Source organism: Rattus rattus, chromosome X (genome assembly GCF_011064425.1).
Source record: "Rattus rattus isolate New Zealand chromosome X, Rrattus_CSIRO_v1, whole genome shotgun sequence".
Taxonomy (NCBI): domain Eukaryota; kingdom Metazoa; phylum Chordata; class Mammalia; order Rodentia; family Muridae; genus Rattus; species Rattus rattus.
Window position 1 is genome coordinate 28,390,890 of NC_046172.1, and position 17,640 is coordinate 28,408,529.

The following is a 17,640-nucleotide window of genomic DNA, read 5'->3' on the forward strand; positions in this document are numbered from 1 at the left end:
CCAACATCCCCCTAACCCCTCCCCCTCCCCTTCTCTATGGGTGTTCCCCTCCCCATCCTCCCCCCATTGCCGCCCTCCCCACAACAATCACGTTCACTGGGGGTTCAGTCTTAGCAGGACCCAGGGCTTCCCCTTCCACTGGTGATCTTACTAGGATATTCAGTGCTACCTATGAGGTCAGAGTCCAGGGTCAGTCCATGTATAGTCTTTAGGTAGTGGCTTAGTCCCTGGAAGCTCTGGTTGCTTGGCATTGTTGTTTATATGGGGTCTCAAGCCCCTTCAAGCTCTTCCAGTTCTTTCTCTGATTCCTTCAACGGGGGTCCCGTTCTCAGTTCAGTGGTTTGCTGCTGGCATTCGCCTCTGTATTTGCTGTATTCTGGTTGTGTCTCTCAGGAGAGATCTACATCCGGCTCCTGTCGGCCTGCACTTCTTTGCTTCATCCATCTTATTAATTGGGTGGCTGTATTGCCTCAACATTCTTACCCCTATATTATCTCATCAAGCCATCATCAGAGGAGCTTCCTTTTGCAGTAGTTAGAAACTATTACAAAGACACAAATATGGACAATGTACAGAGAGTGAGAGACCTTGGAACTATCAGTCCCAAATGGTATGTTTTCGACAAATGCCTCCAGTCAGTGCTCAGGGAGCTATGTATGGAGAAGAGGAAATGGAAAAGGACAGAAGGGATGGACAACATCAAGGAAACAGTGTCTTCCAGACATAGCAGGACTGACAGACACAGGAACTCACAGAGACTGTTGCAGCATGCACCGGGCCTATAGAAGTTGAAGGCAGACAAGGTCCCAGTGCTGAGAGATGAAGTAGACATGGGCTACCATCCCTAACCAAGAAGTCATTTGCAATTCACGTGTTGTGATTAAAAGGTAGTTTTCTCCAAAGTAGTCTCACTGGATATTTTAAGGAGACTTGATGGTAGGTTTCAAGCCCAGCACAAGATGGTCAATACAAAATGAACTCCATGAAATTTTTGAATACATTTTGTCTTGTATTGCATTATTTACACATTTTTTTGTCTTAATGGCCTTTGTTTGTATATTATGGTTTCTGATTTTATGATTTTATTGGTTTTGTTTTTTGTGTGTGTTTCTTGCTGGTTTTTCTTTTTGATTATGGTTTGTTTTGTTTGTGTGTTTTTGAATGAATGAGAGAGAGAGAGAGAGAGAGAGAGAGAGAGAGAGAGAGCGAGCATAAAATTTGGTGAATAGGAAAGTAGGAAGGGTCTGGAAGGAGTTGAGTATGGGAAAAATCATGATAATTCTATAGTATATGGAAAAATTAATTGAAATATTTTTAAAACTAGTGTATATAATGGAAATATTAAATATGTACAAATATGTTGATTAAAGTAAATTTAAACCTTTAAGAGGATTCAGAGGACAACTTTCCATAGATATTTTAGGAGTGCTTCTGAGGATGAGGAATTGTCTGACAATGTAAACAATGGTAATAGTTTGTTAATTATTTTACAATGTTCATAACGTGAACATTTTTAATATGTCCAACTTTTAAAAGTAATGAGATAATATGGAATTTTTTCCCTATAATTTTTTAAATGTTTTCTTCCAAATCTCTAACACTGAGCGGAAATGGGATGATCTAACCAATGCAACCTTTATGAGTGAGTTAGTGTGTGCATGTATGTGTCTGTGTCTGTCTGTGCGAACTCATCAAGTTAAGTGAGAACACATTTATGTTTGTATATAACAAACTGTGTAGTTGAATTTTGCCAGGTGACCATGTCTATGAAGCCATTGTCATAGTCAGAGAAGATGCAGAATGTTCTATCTCCTCTTATTAATGTTTGATGAACATTGACAACTTACTTTTTCTACTGTTTACTAGTTGTATTATTCCAGTTTATTTAGAGTAAGGGAAGAAGAGAAGGAAGAAGAGAAGGTGAAGACAGATAAGGTAAAACACCGAGCAAGCTGCCATTCATGGTGCCTCCCTCTCATAATCCACCACTGGAAGAATGAAGCCAGGAAGATTATTGTGATTTTGAAATGACCCTGGATTACATTGTGACATCCAGGGTTCAGGACTGAAGAATGAAACTTTGTATCTAGAAACAATACTTGTGCTAAAGAGATGGCTCAGTGTTTAGAAGTGCTTGCTTTCCAAGCATGAGAACCCAGACTTGCATCCACATAAAGAGCCAGACACAGATCTGGGGAGGTGGCTCAGGAGTTAGACGCATGCATTAGTTTTGCTTAGTTAGGGTTCAAGTTCGGTTGACATCACCTACATTAGACAGTTCACATCCACATATAATCCAGCTCTAGGGAACCCAGTCCACTCTTCCAGACTCTGAGGGTACCTGCATCTACATGTGCATGTACTTACATATGCACTCACATGAATACACATAATTAATTCCTAGTTAAAAGGAAATCTTTTTTGAAGACAGTAATGGTAGCATGCTACCGTAACTTCAGCATTGGAGAGAGGAGCAGAGAGAAAAGTGTTCTAGAATGTACCCTAAATCAAGTGTAATTCTGAAAGAATAGAGAAAGCAATGTGGATACAGACACGCCCTTCATGGGGAGTGGGGCTGTGCGAATACGGAGGCAGAAATTAGAATGATATAGATATCAGCCAAGAAGCAAGAGCAGCCACCAACTCCAGAAGGTGAGAGAGAAACCAAACACATCCTCCCTGACAGCCTTAAGGAGAAATCCACTCTGCCGACACCTTGAGTTTGGACTTCTGCATCCAGAACTGTGATCAACCAAATGCCTGTTGTTTTAAGCCACCCACTTTGTAGTAATTTGTTAAGACAACCCTTAGGAAAATTACCCATTTCTAAAGCACAGCAAACCGCAGCTTGGTTTGCCTTCTTTCAAACAATTTAATGAAACCCAGACCAGAGCCAAGGAATTCATTGAACAAAATGGCAATTCCAAAGAATTTTTCAATTAGGCAGGAGCACGGGTAATGAATGAAAGCTCATTGGTGTTTCATTTTCAAAGAAAGAAATATGATGCATTGGATGCCCTGCTCAGTGCTAAGCACGGTATTGTGCCACGCTTCTGAGCTGAGCTTAACAGATTTACTTCTCCATCCAGTGGAGTCCTCCTTTCCCATCTGGGAACTCTATGTCCTTTTAAGCATTTGTTTCCAGAAAGGTGTTACAGGCTCAATTTTTGAGATTGATCATCATTATGCAGAAGCATATTCCAGCTCTTAACAGAAGCAGCCTCAAGATGGCACAGCAGGTGAACAGGGCTGCAGGACTGATGATCAGAGTTCTACCCCAGCACCCAAGATAGAATGTAGCTTGAACCCCCACAGTCATGGTGTGGCATGTATTCATCTACACATCCACCCCAACCTATCCAGAATAAAAGTTTAAATCCAGGGGTCTGTGAGGATGCTTTAGTTTGCCTTTTTATAATGTTTGTTCCATTCCACATGTAAAGTACCAAGGGCATAATGGAGGACAAGTGCTAGATCAGGCAGGAGAGGATGAGAAAAACCTTTAAACAGATAATTAGGACCCGTGCAAACTCCTCGGTAACTTAGGAATACTAAAACCACATGAGGCTTTCTTTAACTCAGGAGAAACGTCCAAGGATAGAGTTGAAACAGCAGAATGGTATAAGTTCGTAGCTGCCCACTCTTCAATTGCCTTCTGTATGATTTATGTGGAATTCCTCAGGTATTTCTCACAGTTCGCTGCTCTGTTGTGTGACACAGATTGCAGACATACCGACGGACTCCTCCCCCAACCCCTTTAAAGACCAGAGAATGCAAATACGGTGCTCCAGAGACTAGAATGGGCAAGGTGTGAACCAAAGCTAAATTCAAGGGGTTCCCTCCTTGTAAATAGAAATGGCTTCAGAAAGTGATGTCATGCAAAAACAATGCGTCCATCAGTAACCATAAATCAACCTTTCAGCCTAGACTCCCCATTTGGAATTTGAGTCTCTAGATCCCATCTGTGGAATTATCCTCAGGCATCTGTGGGAAGGGCCTTTGTTGGAGCAAAACTTAAACAAGCAATAGCAATATCGACAGCCACATATTAAACTGTTGATAGTTCACTAGAACACTGGACGTCTATCTCACTTGATAGGGCACCATCAAGTTTGAGTTCTAAATGAGAGGGAGGGCTGTGGAAATAAAGATAAAGGAGGAAAGTGAGAGACCAACTAGCTGACCCTGGATAAAGTTATTTAGTTTTTCAGAGGGTCAGTTCTTCTTTTGATATATACAGCTAATAAGTACAAAATAAAATTATTAGCATGTATTAAAGAAATAGGACATGGGCCATGGCTTGTCTCACTTTCTCTATGTGTACATATTACGATAGTACTAGGGTTCTGAAAATAAATACTAACAGGGCCTTGATATTTATCAGATTATATGTCAAAAGCATAAGTGATTTATACTATTTACTCCTCATAACTCCACGAAGTACTTACTATTATCATCATTGTCCAAAAGAAACTAAGTCAGACAACTTTTCTAAGTGAACTAAAAAATAGTACTGTTGGGATTTGCTTCATTTAAGCTGAGATAGAGGATGGAACCACTGAAAGAACCAGATTTTAAGAAGGTGCTTTCTATACAAAATGTGCAGCGAATAGAAAATCCATAGTAATTTCCCCAGTGTATATGATCTACCCCACATTAAGGATTGAGAGTGCGAGCCAGAGGACCGGCTAAGACTGTGGATAGAGAGAGAAAGAAAATGTTACTGGTGCCCAATTATTTATTCTGCACTAGGAACTTTCCAAAAACTTTTAAACATAGCATTAACATAAGATAAACATCTTATATAAAAAAGAACATATCCTCACTTATTACAGAAATTCAACTTTTTTCTGTAAGGTACATCTTGGCTTTACCGCAGGTGTCTCTGCTTCGTGCTTTAACAATATAATTTGAGAGTATTTTTATACCACTGTGTATTCTTTCTTCATTGCAAAGCCCCACATTGGACTCAGTGCTCTTGAATGTGAGCTATTCAGATTCGGTTTAGTTTGTATGCATCAAATATGAAATTGTGTGAGGTACTTTTATACAGCCTTTATAAATGTGTCTGATGTCTCTATCCTTAGTTAGAGTGATGGTAAATAATTCTACACCTGATTTTTGGTATCCATTGGAAATTACTTCCACAACCCCCAAGGATATCAAAACCCACTCACTGATGCTCAAGTCCTTTACATAAAATGCCATAGTATTTACATCCTGTCATATACTTCAAATCCTCTCTAAATGATCTATAATACCTATTGTAATGGAATACTATCCAAATAGTTATACTGTTTATAAAGTAATGGCGGGAACAAACTGCACAGAACTCAATCTACAGTTGCTCAAATCTACTGAGGCAGAACTCTTACATCAAAAGAGCTGTGTGTCCATCAAACTGCTGTTATCTATAATAAGTAGAAGGGGGCCAATCCTGAGAGACTGAGCTCCAAGGTTATGAGAAGCTGCTGTTCCCAAGTTTCCTTTTATTGTTGACAAAAGTGCCTTTTGCCCAAATGAATTGCAGTCAAAGGGAAGTCAGTGTGCTTATATCAGATGACACCTGGAGCTAGAGACCTTCCAAACTGTCTGCTGGAGCAAATGATGTCTCCAAACAGATTGGCAAGATAAAACAGAGAGGATCAACAAAGATATGTTTGCCCCAAGCATATGACATCATGATCGCTAAGAATATAAAAAAGATATTCAAACTACTTGACAGCCTGAATTTAGGAAATACCTAAGCAACTTTGATTTGATTCCATAACATACGTACACACACACACACACACACACACACACACACACACACACACACACACACACCAAGATTTCTCTGTATATCCATGACCTGGAACTTGTTCCATAGACCACACTGGCCTCAAACTAAGGGACCTACTTGCCTCTGCCTCCTGAGTACTGGGATTAAAGGTGTATGCTACCACATCCTGTTCTACAAATCTTTTGCTTCCATAACTCTTTCATTCACAAGTCCACCCCTTAAGTGGAAAAGAAGAACCTTTGCTGACAGTAAGTAGTTACGTCTTAGCAGCTGACAAGGCATGCTTTTCTGCATTCCATAGGTTCTGGGAAAGATGTCTTTCTGACCTCACTGCTGGTATCTCCACAAGGAATGAAAGTCAAATGAGCAGAACAAAGCGATGGCACGGAAAGGATGATAAAATGACAAATGGAGCACAATGAGTTAATGTCACATGTACAATGCAGAATACCATGACAGACCAATTTCTAGAACAAGAAATCACCTGACACAGTGTCTACAATTACTCTGAATTGTACCTGTGACAACTCACACTTCATTCATTGTTTTGAACATCTTCATTAAGATCTGTACTCACTTTGTTTCCAGCTCAGTTTATTTTCGCTTGATGAGGTTGAAAAAGGCTGGGTTATACAATAAGTTGCTTACAGATGTGTTGTGAGACTTGGTAAATATGCACAGCTCAAAAAAATTTGAGAGTTCATCTCTTGATTTATTTGTTTAATGCATCACTTGAGACCACAGAACTGATAACTGAGGATTTTCCAAAATATATATTGGCTAGAACTCATCGTGGGAAGCTCACGGCTGCTTGAGTCAGCATCCTGCTCTAAAGAAAGGCTTCCAGAGGAGAGTCACGGGATGCTGAAATGAGTGACCAGATGCAGACATCTAAGGAGAAGCCAGATGGATTTATTATTACCGATTCTGAGCAAGATAAAGCATTTGTTTTCACAGATTGCTTCAGTGGCCTGGTTTGACATTTGCTGTTGTTTTAAAAGGCAAATTAAAAACATTGGAAACGAAAGGTCCAGATAAAACATAACTCCAACCTACCCTGGAGGGATAGAGTAATTGATAATGGCGACCTCCAGGCCCTTCTGCAGCCCTAGACTCACCAGAGAGCTCCAAAGGTTACTTGAGTGCTATATGCCTACATTTGAAAAGATTTTCTTTTCACAAATTGGAAATTTTTATTTAATCCTTTATATGTGTTTCATTTGAAATGTTGGCTACAGATCCACATACAATGTGTATGCACACTGCTGTGGCAGATCTAGCCAAACTTTCCTGTCTATAAACTTGACAAACTAGGGTCTCTTAGGCAATTCAGTATAAAACTCTGGTCAGAGAAAAGGCCTAGAATCAGAAAAAGGAAATTTTAAATGCCTGTTCCTATCTCTCCGTGGTATATTACATCCCACACGCAGGTCTCACCTTCTTCGTGTAATGGTATTCATTTTTGTTTGTTTGTTTCTTTAAAAAAATTATATATTGATCATCATTTCCCTTCCCCCTCCCCTTCCAGATCCTTGCCACCTCCCTACCTACCCAATTTTATGTTCTCTCTCTTTCTCAAAAAACAACAAAAACAAAAAGGCACACAAAACAAAACCAATGCAAACAAACAAAAAGCTAACAAGGTAAAAGATGTCAAAATGAAACAACAGCTCCCCAACACACACACACACACACACACACACACACACACACACACACACACACACACAATTCATCTTGTGTTGGCCAATGACTCCTAGGCCTGGGATCTGCCCTGAAGTGTATTTAATATATACAGTGACACTCCATTGAGAAAAGCCTGCTTTTCCCCTTGTCAGGGGTTATCAATTGCAAATAGTTTCTTGATTAGGAGTAGACCTAAGTGGACCCGGTAATCCACTTACCCCTCTCTGTGCTGGGGCCCTGTCTGGCTTGAAGTTGTACAGCTCTTGTACATATTGCCACGTCTCTTGTGAGTTCACATGTGCATCAGCCCTGTCATTTAAAAGAGTTCATCCATGGTCATCTTCTTTTGTAAAATTTTGTATTGCGTGTGTGTGTGTGTGTGTGTGTGTGTGTGTGTGTGTGTGTGTGTGCGCACGCGCTTGTATAAATGCGTTGCTTGCACATATGTGTAGGTCTGAGGACAACTTTGTGCTCTCTCCTATCATTTGGGTCCCAGGAGACAATCTCAGATATACAACCAAGGACCTTAACCCACCGAGCCACCTGAGCCACCCTCAACTGTTTCCTTTTTCCCTTTTCTTATTTTTATCTCAGGAGCTCAGATTACTAATCAAATGCACATTGTCAACTTTTTAAAGGAAATCATGACCATGATGAGGCCTTCATTTTATAAGTGTGCAACTTAAAAAGAAAATAAAGGGTTGGCATGGAAATCAGTTTTTATTTTTCATCAGCTATTTCAAAAATAAATAAATAAACTATTGTATAGTGCCCTCCTCCCTACTTTATGTCTCAGAAATAATGATTTTCATGAGAAAGAGAAAATTTAGCGCGTGTTCTAGATTACCTGACCTAAGGTAGGTTTTAGTAGGCGAGTTTGAGACTCTGATTTGCAGTTAAAGCATCTCCAGAGATATTGCTTTCTCCAGAGAAGATATTGTGGGTTTATGTCATTAGTCAGATACTCGTCAATATATGTAGGAAGGAAGCACTTTCATCAGGGATTCTCTGAATCCCTGCAATACAATGGCAAAGTAAAGAAGACACATTTGCCTTCAGCAACCTCTTAGGGCAATGAAGACAGGTAGATACAGAGCAAATACAAAAGGACATTAATACAGCAGTTCAAGAAGAGAATGAGTACTGGGAAAAGTAAGAAGAGGGGTTGGTTGGCGGCTGCAGCAGCTACAGCACTGGAAAAAGCCCTCTCTGAGACGGTCGTGTCCCTTTGATTTCTGTTTGACTACAGAAAGCTCCCAGTTGCAAAGCAACTGAAGGTAAATAGACTTGGCAATCAAGGAAAAACGAAAGTGAAAGCTTTACTTGATCCTGAACCTCTTTCAAACACTAGCTTCCTTACACTGCACGAAGCCAAGTCAGCCTTCTCTTTGGAGACTTAGCCGAAGCTTTAAATGACCAGCTGCCTCGAGGGTTGTGCATGGCTACTCCCTTGAAGAAGCCAGGTATTCTGACTGAACCACAGTTCTACAATCATCCAGCAAAGTCTATTCCTGCGATTGAAACAAAAGAAAAACTCTTTGTAAAAACACTCCACTTAGGCTCAAAATATAGTTTCCAGAACTAAATTTAGTTTTGGCCCAGATGCCTCTGGCTGACTTCCCACACTGCGTTCGCCTTTCAGGGAATGTTTGCGTTCTGGTTCTCATGCATGCAGCCACTGCGGCCAGTTGAGTTCACGGGCCTGCAGGGCGGTGTTTAAATGACCTTTGTGTTTTCATTAATTCTTAAAACGTTACACAAATATTTCTCTTCATATTGGGTTTTGCAAACCTTTGCCCTTGTGCACATTTTCTTCTTTCACAAAATCCTATATTTGGTGCTGAGACTAATTTGACCTTGTAATATATATATTTTTTTTACATAAATACAAGACTTGACAAGACCCAGGATCTGGTGAAACACAAGTGAGGATCCTCTCCAGTTCGCAGAGGCCAGGTCAGCAGAGCTACAGGTGGCTCCACAACTCAAGGGGCAAATCGAATGTTCTATTTAGGAGGCAAAGTAAACAAACATTTAAGAGGAGAATCTGTTTGCTCTGTGTGTGTGTGTGTGTGTGTGTTTGTGTGTGTGTGTGTGTGTGTGTGTGTGTGTGTGTGTGTGTGTGTGTGTGTGTGTGTGTGTGTATGTAGGGATGCTGATGACAGAGAGCTCTATAAGAGTCCTTTGTTCTATATTCCGTAGTCTATTTTACCTTAGGCTATGAAGTTCAGTCCCAAGGTGATGATTTCATGGTCATAAATATCCAAGTAAATTCAAGTTATCAGCAGTAAATGGGCTAATTAAATATGACTCCAAAATTCAAGGAACTATTCTTAACCCCAACAGATGATTCTCTTGGTCTTATCTCTGAGTGACTGCGGGGGTGGGGGGTGGGGGTGGGGCATAGTTTTCTGGTCTGGTGGTGATAATGGTGATAAAAAGCTCAAAGAAGCACAGTGGGTATCTCTGTTCACTCCCTAGCCCAGAGGGTATGAGTGTTATGTAAATGCCGTAATCCTTAGCAGCCCAGTTGGTTGACTGCAACTTTAAAAGAAATAAAATTAACATCTGTCTTATGCAGCAAGACTTAAACCTAGAACTTGCATTACTTGTTAAGCTTTGAAGGATAGTTTGTAGAATACAGTTTTTAAGGCTTTTACCTCATTATTTCCAAAGAAACCACATGACGCATTACACAGGAGAGAGATGAGCATTTAGTTACATGACTAATCTACATGAAAACACTACAGTTTTCCAACAAGTTTCCTGTGTATCATAGCACTGGATAGAAGGTAGAAGAATCTTTTTTAAAAATGGGACTGGGGGATAAACCATAGCTCAGCGGTTAAAAGCACTTGCTGCTCTTCCAGAGGATCTAATTTGGATTCCCAGAACCCACACAGCAGCTCACAATCATCTTTAACTCCAATTTTAAGGGATCCTATGTCCTGTTTTCACCTGCATGGGCACCAGGCATGCATATGGTACATTCAGGCAAAACAACCATACACATAAAAAGTGGCTGAACCAGGAAGTATTAATTAATAAATTATATTTTTAACGCGTAACATCTATGTGCCTAGTAGATTTTGTTAGCCCAGTCATCTCTGAGACCCACTAGTAACTAAACTCATAGCTTAGGAAATGTAACTGTTTCATATACAGACTGAGAGCTGAGAGGTAAAGAGAGAAACACCATCAGTCTAGAATGTTTTCTCTTCTCTTTACTTAACCAAGCAACAGATATGGGGCGGGGGGTGGGGGTTGGGGAGAGAGAGGGAGAGGGAGAGGGAGGAGGAGAGGAGATAAGGCAGGAAGGAAGTTAGAAATCTACAGCTGGCAGACTGCAAAGGACTAGCACCCTTCAGGAAAGAAATGGACAGAGACACTGCTCAATGTTGAATACTTAATTAATACCTTTGTTTTCCTTCTGTGAAGATGCTTATTCACCCAATAAACATAAAAAACAAAGTACGTTAATTTCCTTTGCGTTGCTGTGACAAAACACTTGATATAACCAATTCAAAAGGAGGCAAGACTTATTCTTTCCTTATGATTTCAGAAACACCAGTCAAGCCCCTTGGTCCCACTGCTTTGGGGAACCTATTATGTCAGATAAGATATAGTTTTAAAGAAACCTTTCATCTCATGGTGTCTAGGAGGGAAGTGAGGTAGTAGAGACAAATGGGCAGGTCAGGATCTTAATAGCACCTTCAAAGGCACACCCCCAATGACCTAACTTCCCAACATTTAGCCCGAACTCCAGAAGGCACTACCACCACAAACAGCACTATATTATGTTGCCTACGACTTTGAGGACTCAAGCCATAACATAAAGGTATCGAGAGGTGTGCAATAAAGTTGAAGACCATGGATGCTAGAGTCTGAGTTGGATTGAATTCAGCCTCTAGTCCTCACCAACTCCAAGCTTCTGTTTTATATGTCCTAAAATGGGACAACAGCAGTCTTTGCTTCTGCTTAGTGTGAGAATTCATTTTGTCCATACCTGGAAAATGCTTACAGCTGCCCCAGACAACTAACCAATACCATTCATGTATATGTTCAATTTAAAAAAAGGAGCAATTTGCAGCTAGCATGCCTTACCCCAGATTCCAGGAGGGTTAGTAGCTAACAGAAAACATTGTGAGGGCTCATAATTCATACCTCAATTTTTCTTACTCTTGATTAGAATGATCAAATGGTTATAAAACTCCATTTGATTTTTTTAATTTTAGGAAAATATTTTAATAGAAATTTTCACTGCCAAATTTTTCTGAAATAAATTTTCAGTTGATTTCTACTTAGGTAGACTAGTCTCATGAAGGTCATGTAACAGCTTTTACCTGCATAGCACATGGATATTAGAGGAATTGGGGATGCTTTTCTCCATAAAGAATTCTTCTTTATTCCAGAGCTTTCAAAGAAGCTGTTTGTAATTTTATGAGAACTTCCTACGGCATAGTGCTGGTTTTTCAAGTGACATCCATTCTGATGTTGGAAAAACGTGGTCCAGAAAATAACAGGAAATTTCTCAAGAGTAAGCCAAATTATTTAGATATCTCTCCACAGAAGATGTTAATCAATGGTTTTAGAATGCATAGGAAAATGAATTTTGCTCTCAATACTCAGTCAGACGTACCCTTCTTAAGAACAATATAAAGATGCCATTAAACTTTTCCTTTGTTACTGGGCTACCACAAGAATGTGAGTTGGGTGAACTAACTTTGTCCTTGGGATTTTCTTTAGCCTCAAGTCTGGTGGTCTTTGCTGGAGCCAGACTTCCTTTGTTAATTTAAAACTGCTTCTACAAAATATGAAATAGCTGTTTTACTGCTCCCTGGGTTTTGGAAAAGAGACTTTCAAATGAATGGTCCTCTTTCCATTTATTCTGTCTCCAATGCTAGTTTGCATGATTCCCTTACAACTCCAATTAGAATAACTTATAGGTGAATTACATTAGGTAAGTTTTATTTCCTTAAAGATATTTTAAAGTAAGTATTTTTCCTCTGGAAAAGGTGTTTTGAATTGGATCATAAAAATTTTTGACAAATTGATGGAACAAGATTATTATTATCTTAAATTAATTTCTTATATCTTGATAGATTAAAGATATAGTATATTTCTTTCTGAATAGTCATCCTAATGTGCTCGAGTTGCCTTTCTAAACATACATCTATATGAATATATACATATGAATATATGTATGTGTGTACATACATCTAACCAATTATTTTGTACTTTTTACTACCTTAGAACTTCCAATATTTTGGTTATGAGCCTAGCCTTTAATATCTGAGTCATCTTTCACATCCTACATATAACTCTATGTAGGCCAAGCTGTCTTCAAAGCCTCCTGATTTTTCCAAATGCTCAGGCTACTGACATGTGCCACCACATCTAGCCCATAGCAATTTTACTTTATGTAATGTTTTAATAATTTTAGAATTTATTTTTATTATTTCAAATAGGAGTAGATGTTTCTGTCTATGGATATATGCACTCGTGCCTGGAAAGGACAGAAGCATCAGATCCCCTGGAGCTGGGGTTAAATATGATTGTGAGCCACTTAGCATGGGCGGTGGAAATCAAACTTCGGTCCTCTAGAAGAGCAGCAAGTATTCTTAACCACTGAGCCATCCCTTCAGCCCCTAATAGTGGTTGTTTAAGGTCCATAATTTCAATGAACAAGAAGAAGTAGTATAAGTACAGGAACTTTTAATAGTTCACCCATGGACTCTTTTTAGAGGTACCCCCTGGACTGTATTAAGATGAAGCTGAATATTCCCTTCCCAGCCACCATCTGTCAGAAATTCATTGAAATAGATGATGAATGCAAACTTTATACTTTCTAACTGAAGCAGCTGCTGATGCTCTGGGTGAAGAATGGAAGAACTGTGTGGTTCAAATCAGTGGTGGAAAACAATGTTTCCCCAGGAAGCAAGGGGTCTTTACCCTGTTCAGTGTTGAGTATGGGGCATGCTTGTTATAGAGCATGGAGAATGGGAAAGAAGATGCACCAGTCTGTTTGGAATGTGTTGTGGATGCTAATCTGAGTGTTCTCAACTTCCTTATTGTAATAAAGGAAGGAACGAAGGAAGGAACGAAGGAAGAAAGGAATGAAGGAACGAAGAATGGATATTCATGAGCTGACAGACATCACTGTGTCTCTGCAGTTGGTGCCCAAAAGAGATAATAGAATCTGAAAGCTCTTCAACCTCTCTAAAGATGATGGCATTTTCCAGTATGTTTTCAGAAAGCCCTTAGGCAAAGAGGATCAGAAAGTCCCCTCAGGACCAAGGCCTTCAAGATTCAGCATCTTGTTATTCCCCATGTCATATAACACAAATGCTGAGCTGTTGCTCTGAAGAAACAATACACTAAGAATAAAGATAAGGAGGCCAAAAAATATGCTAAACTTTTGGCCAAGAAAATGAAGGAGGCCAAAGAGAAAACACCTGAGAAAGATCGCCAAAACAGAAAGGCTGTCTTTGCTTGGAACTTCTTCTTCTGAGTTCAGTCCAGATAAGTCTTTAAGAGTATCAAACAGGAGTCAGGTTGTGGAGCATGACTTTAATGTCAGCCCTCTGGAAACAGAGGCAGGTACAACTCTAAGTTCAAGTCTGGTCTACATAAAGAGTTCCAGGACAGACAGGACTACATAGAGAAATCTGTCTCAAAAAACAAACTAGCCCAAAGCAAGCAACAGGAGTAACAAATTATCAGATCCCGAAGGAGTTCACCTTTGAATTCTCAGAAAGAAGAAAGGATATCAAGGGATCATATCTAAAGGCCGAAAGACAGGGAAACACGTTTTGATTTTTTTTCAGAAAATATAAAGTCTTCTTGGAAGGTTGATCTGACCACTGCAGATGGAAAAAGCTGTGGCATTACCATTATCTAAATGCTCTTCCTCGTAAGGAAAGCACATTTGCTTGCCTACTGCAGCTACAAATGTGCTCGTGGTTAAAGGTTGACTATTCTCCAGGAGACCACACTCTGCCTGGTGCTCATGACCAATAGCCTAGTGCGGAAAACCTAAGCAAGTCATACAGAGCCTAGACACCAAGTACCCTGGGATTTCCTTCCATGGCCATGACAAAGAGCTTTCTACAGATACCTTTTGCAAAACATTCCTTGAAGTATTCCCCATGGAGGTCTTCATTTTCATTGATTTTATATTTACAGAATTAATTCAAATATTCCAAATTGCAGGCCTAGGGTGCAAGTGGTTTAATTTGGACTTTAAATTCTCTCTGAATATGAAACATATATATTCTTTATTTTGTTATATAGCTTGAATTGTTGATTATAGTGCACTTTGAAACAGGATTTTTCAAGCATGCATTAAAATATAAAGATATCTTAACCTTAAGGCTCCGTAGTGCTAGAAAAAAAATAAAAGGGAAAGTTATTTGAACAACAGTGTTAAGCAGATACTGTAAGGCTACAGTGTGTAAGTCAATTGTGGATCTAAGATTTAAATGATGAAATTCAAAAGCTTAGAAAATGCCAGACAGTAGTCCATGTTCACTATCATAAGTCAGTGGGACCCCCAGGGCAGCAGGAGATTAGTGTGTAACATCTCATTCTGGCATGTGAAATTCACTGGGAGACTCTCTTGTAAAGTCAGTGATGTAGAACAGGCCAAAGGGTGGATATAACACAGCAATGCCTGTTCTGTCTGGGAATCCTGTGTGTTCTCAGCAGGACAGCCACTCTACTGAGCCTGGCTTCCTTATCAGAAAGTGACTGATAACATATCACTAAGGAAGGCTGTGGGAGTTCAAGGAGCAGGCAAAATAGCCTGCATTGTATAGATCCCTTTTTCCATTCCAATGGTAAATGCCACACACACACACACACACACACACACAGAGAGAGAGAGAGAGAGACATTGAGAGAGAGACATTGAGAGAGACATTGAGAGAGAGACATTGAGAGAGGAGGGGAGGAAGGGAGGGAGAGAGGGAGGGGGAGGGAGAGGGGGAGACAGAGAGACATTAAGAGACATGTTGAGAGAGAGACATTGAGAGAGGAGGGGGGGAGAAGTGAGGGAGAGAGGGAGGGAGAGGGAGGGGGGAGGGGAGAGAGAGAGACATGACAGACATGTTGAGAGAGAGAAACATTGAGAGGAGGGGGAGGAAGGGGGGAGGGGGAGGGGGGAGAGGGGAGGAGAGAGGGGAGAGAGAGAGAGAGAGAGAATTCCAGTTCACCACAGCTCACAGGTGCCTACTACCTATTATCAGACATGCACAACCATTACATGGGAGTTAGAAAATGAGGAAGAAAGGAAGAGAAATGTTTGAATCCACATCAAACTCTCAGGTGAATCTGTTGAAGCTCACTTAGCTATTTGTGTATGATTGGATGTTCAACTGGTTTCCTGGCTGTAGAACCACTAAAACATGGACATTTTTGGACTCCCATTTCATCTCTGCAGAATAATGTTGAATTGCAATCAAATAACAGTTCAAGAGATTTATGGCAAGGTAGTCTCTTCACAAGAGAGGGTCCCTCTAAATTTCTATCGCTCTTTGATGAAAAACTGTTAGTTGCTTTGCTGAGACCAAATGGAAGATTCACCTGCCTCCACCATCTGCCAACATAAACAAGAAAAAACCATATTCTTTTCTTTTCTATGAACTAGTACAGCTGGATTTGTCAAATATTATTGCTATTCTGACACAATTTACAGTGAATATAGCCTACAGTTTATACTGAAGGTAAATATTTGTAAAATGTGGGAAATTAGTTTTTTAAAAGAATTCTAAAATTACTTATATCCAGACAATAGAGAATTGTAATTGTTAATTAGCCATTAGTAGTTTGATCTGCTACATTAAGAACATGAATACTTGCAAAATTACCCTCTCACACTAAGTGCTCTCCTGAGCTGTTATTGCTAATAGTTTCATTCATCAGTTTTATTCTAAAAATTTAGCAGTCTTCTCAAACAGTATGATTGATTTTTTTAGAATTTCATTGTAAATTATATATACTTATGGGATATAAAGTACTGTTATAATTAGTTAATGGAATGGATAAGTCTTAAATCAACTTTATTAGCATGTCTATTCCTTCACATATTTAGGTTTGTCATATAGGGACTGTAATGGTGTGAATATGCTTGACACAAGAAGGTGGAGTAGATGTGTCACTGTGGGTGTGGTTTCTAAGACCCTCTTCCTAGCTGCCTAGAACCCAGTCTTCTCATTTGCCTTAGGAAAAAGATGTAGAATTCTCAGCTTCTCTTGCTCCATGCCTGCTTGGACACTGCCATGCTTCTGCCTTGTTGATAATGGACTGAACCTCTGAAACTGTAATTCAGCTCTAATTAAATGTCCACAGAAGAGTTGCCTTGGTCATGGTGTCTGTTCATAGCAGTAAAACCCTAAGATAAGGACTTTTGAAAATTTCACTCCCATTGATTTAAAAATGTAAAATACAAATCATATTTGGAATAGCCTCAGGAAAAAGAATATTGAGCACTAAATTAAACTTAAATTAAAATAAGACTTAGTCAATATTAGAGTAGAGCTTAGCTTTGATGTTAGAAACCTGAATTATTCGTCATGTTTTGTGAGGAGCAATGAACACAAAGGTCTACTTCCTCAATACAAACATTCCTGACTCAAAATTTAAAGTGATGCACTTTGTCTTAACAGGTGGAGGAACATGTTGCAAAGGATCTGGTACAAAAAGGGATTGTGGGGAATTTGTGCGTTTTGTGACATGGTGTTACTGTGAGCACGAGACAAGCAAAGAAAAGGGGACAGTGAAAGAAGAAACTTCACTTGATCTTAGGCTTATTGTGTACCTTCCTGAAACCTGAATCACCAGTTGATATTTGCCCCATGACCAAAAGGTGAGTATGTGAGAAACACAATCAATGAAAGAATCCATATGGAAAAACATTAAGGGCAGCAGACAGCTCAGTGGGTAAGAGTACTTGCTGCCTATCCTGACATTATGAACTGGCTTGTCCAGGACCCATTTTAAAAGTAACTTTAATTCACCAGATTTAATTGTCATCTTGGAGGCTTACTGCTAAATACACTTACCCTTTGTAGTTCTTTCTGAATTCTGGCTGGCTGGTTCAACTCAGTTATTATGGCACAAACTCCTCTCCAACCTGACTGATTCAATCAGGCTTCTCTCAGCTTCCGCCT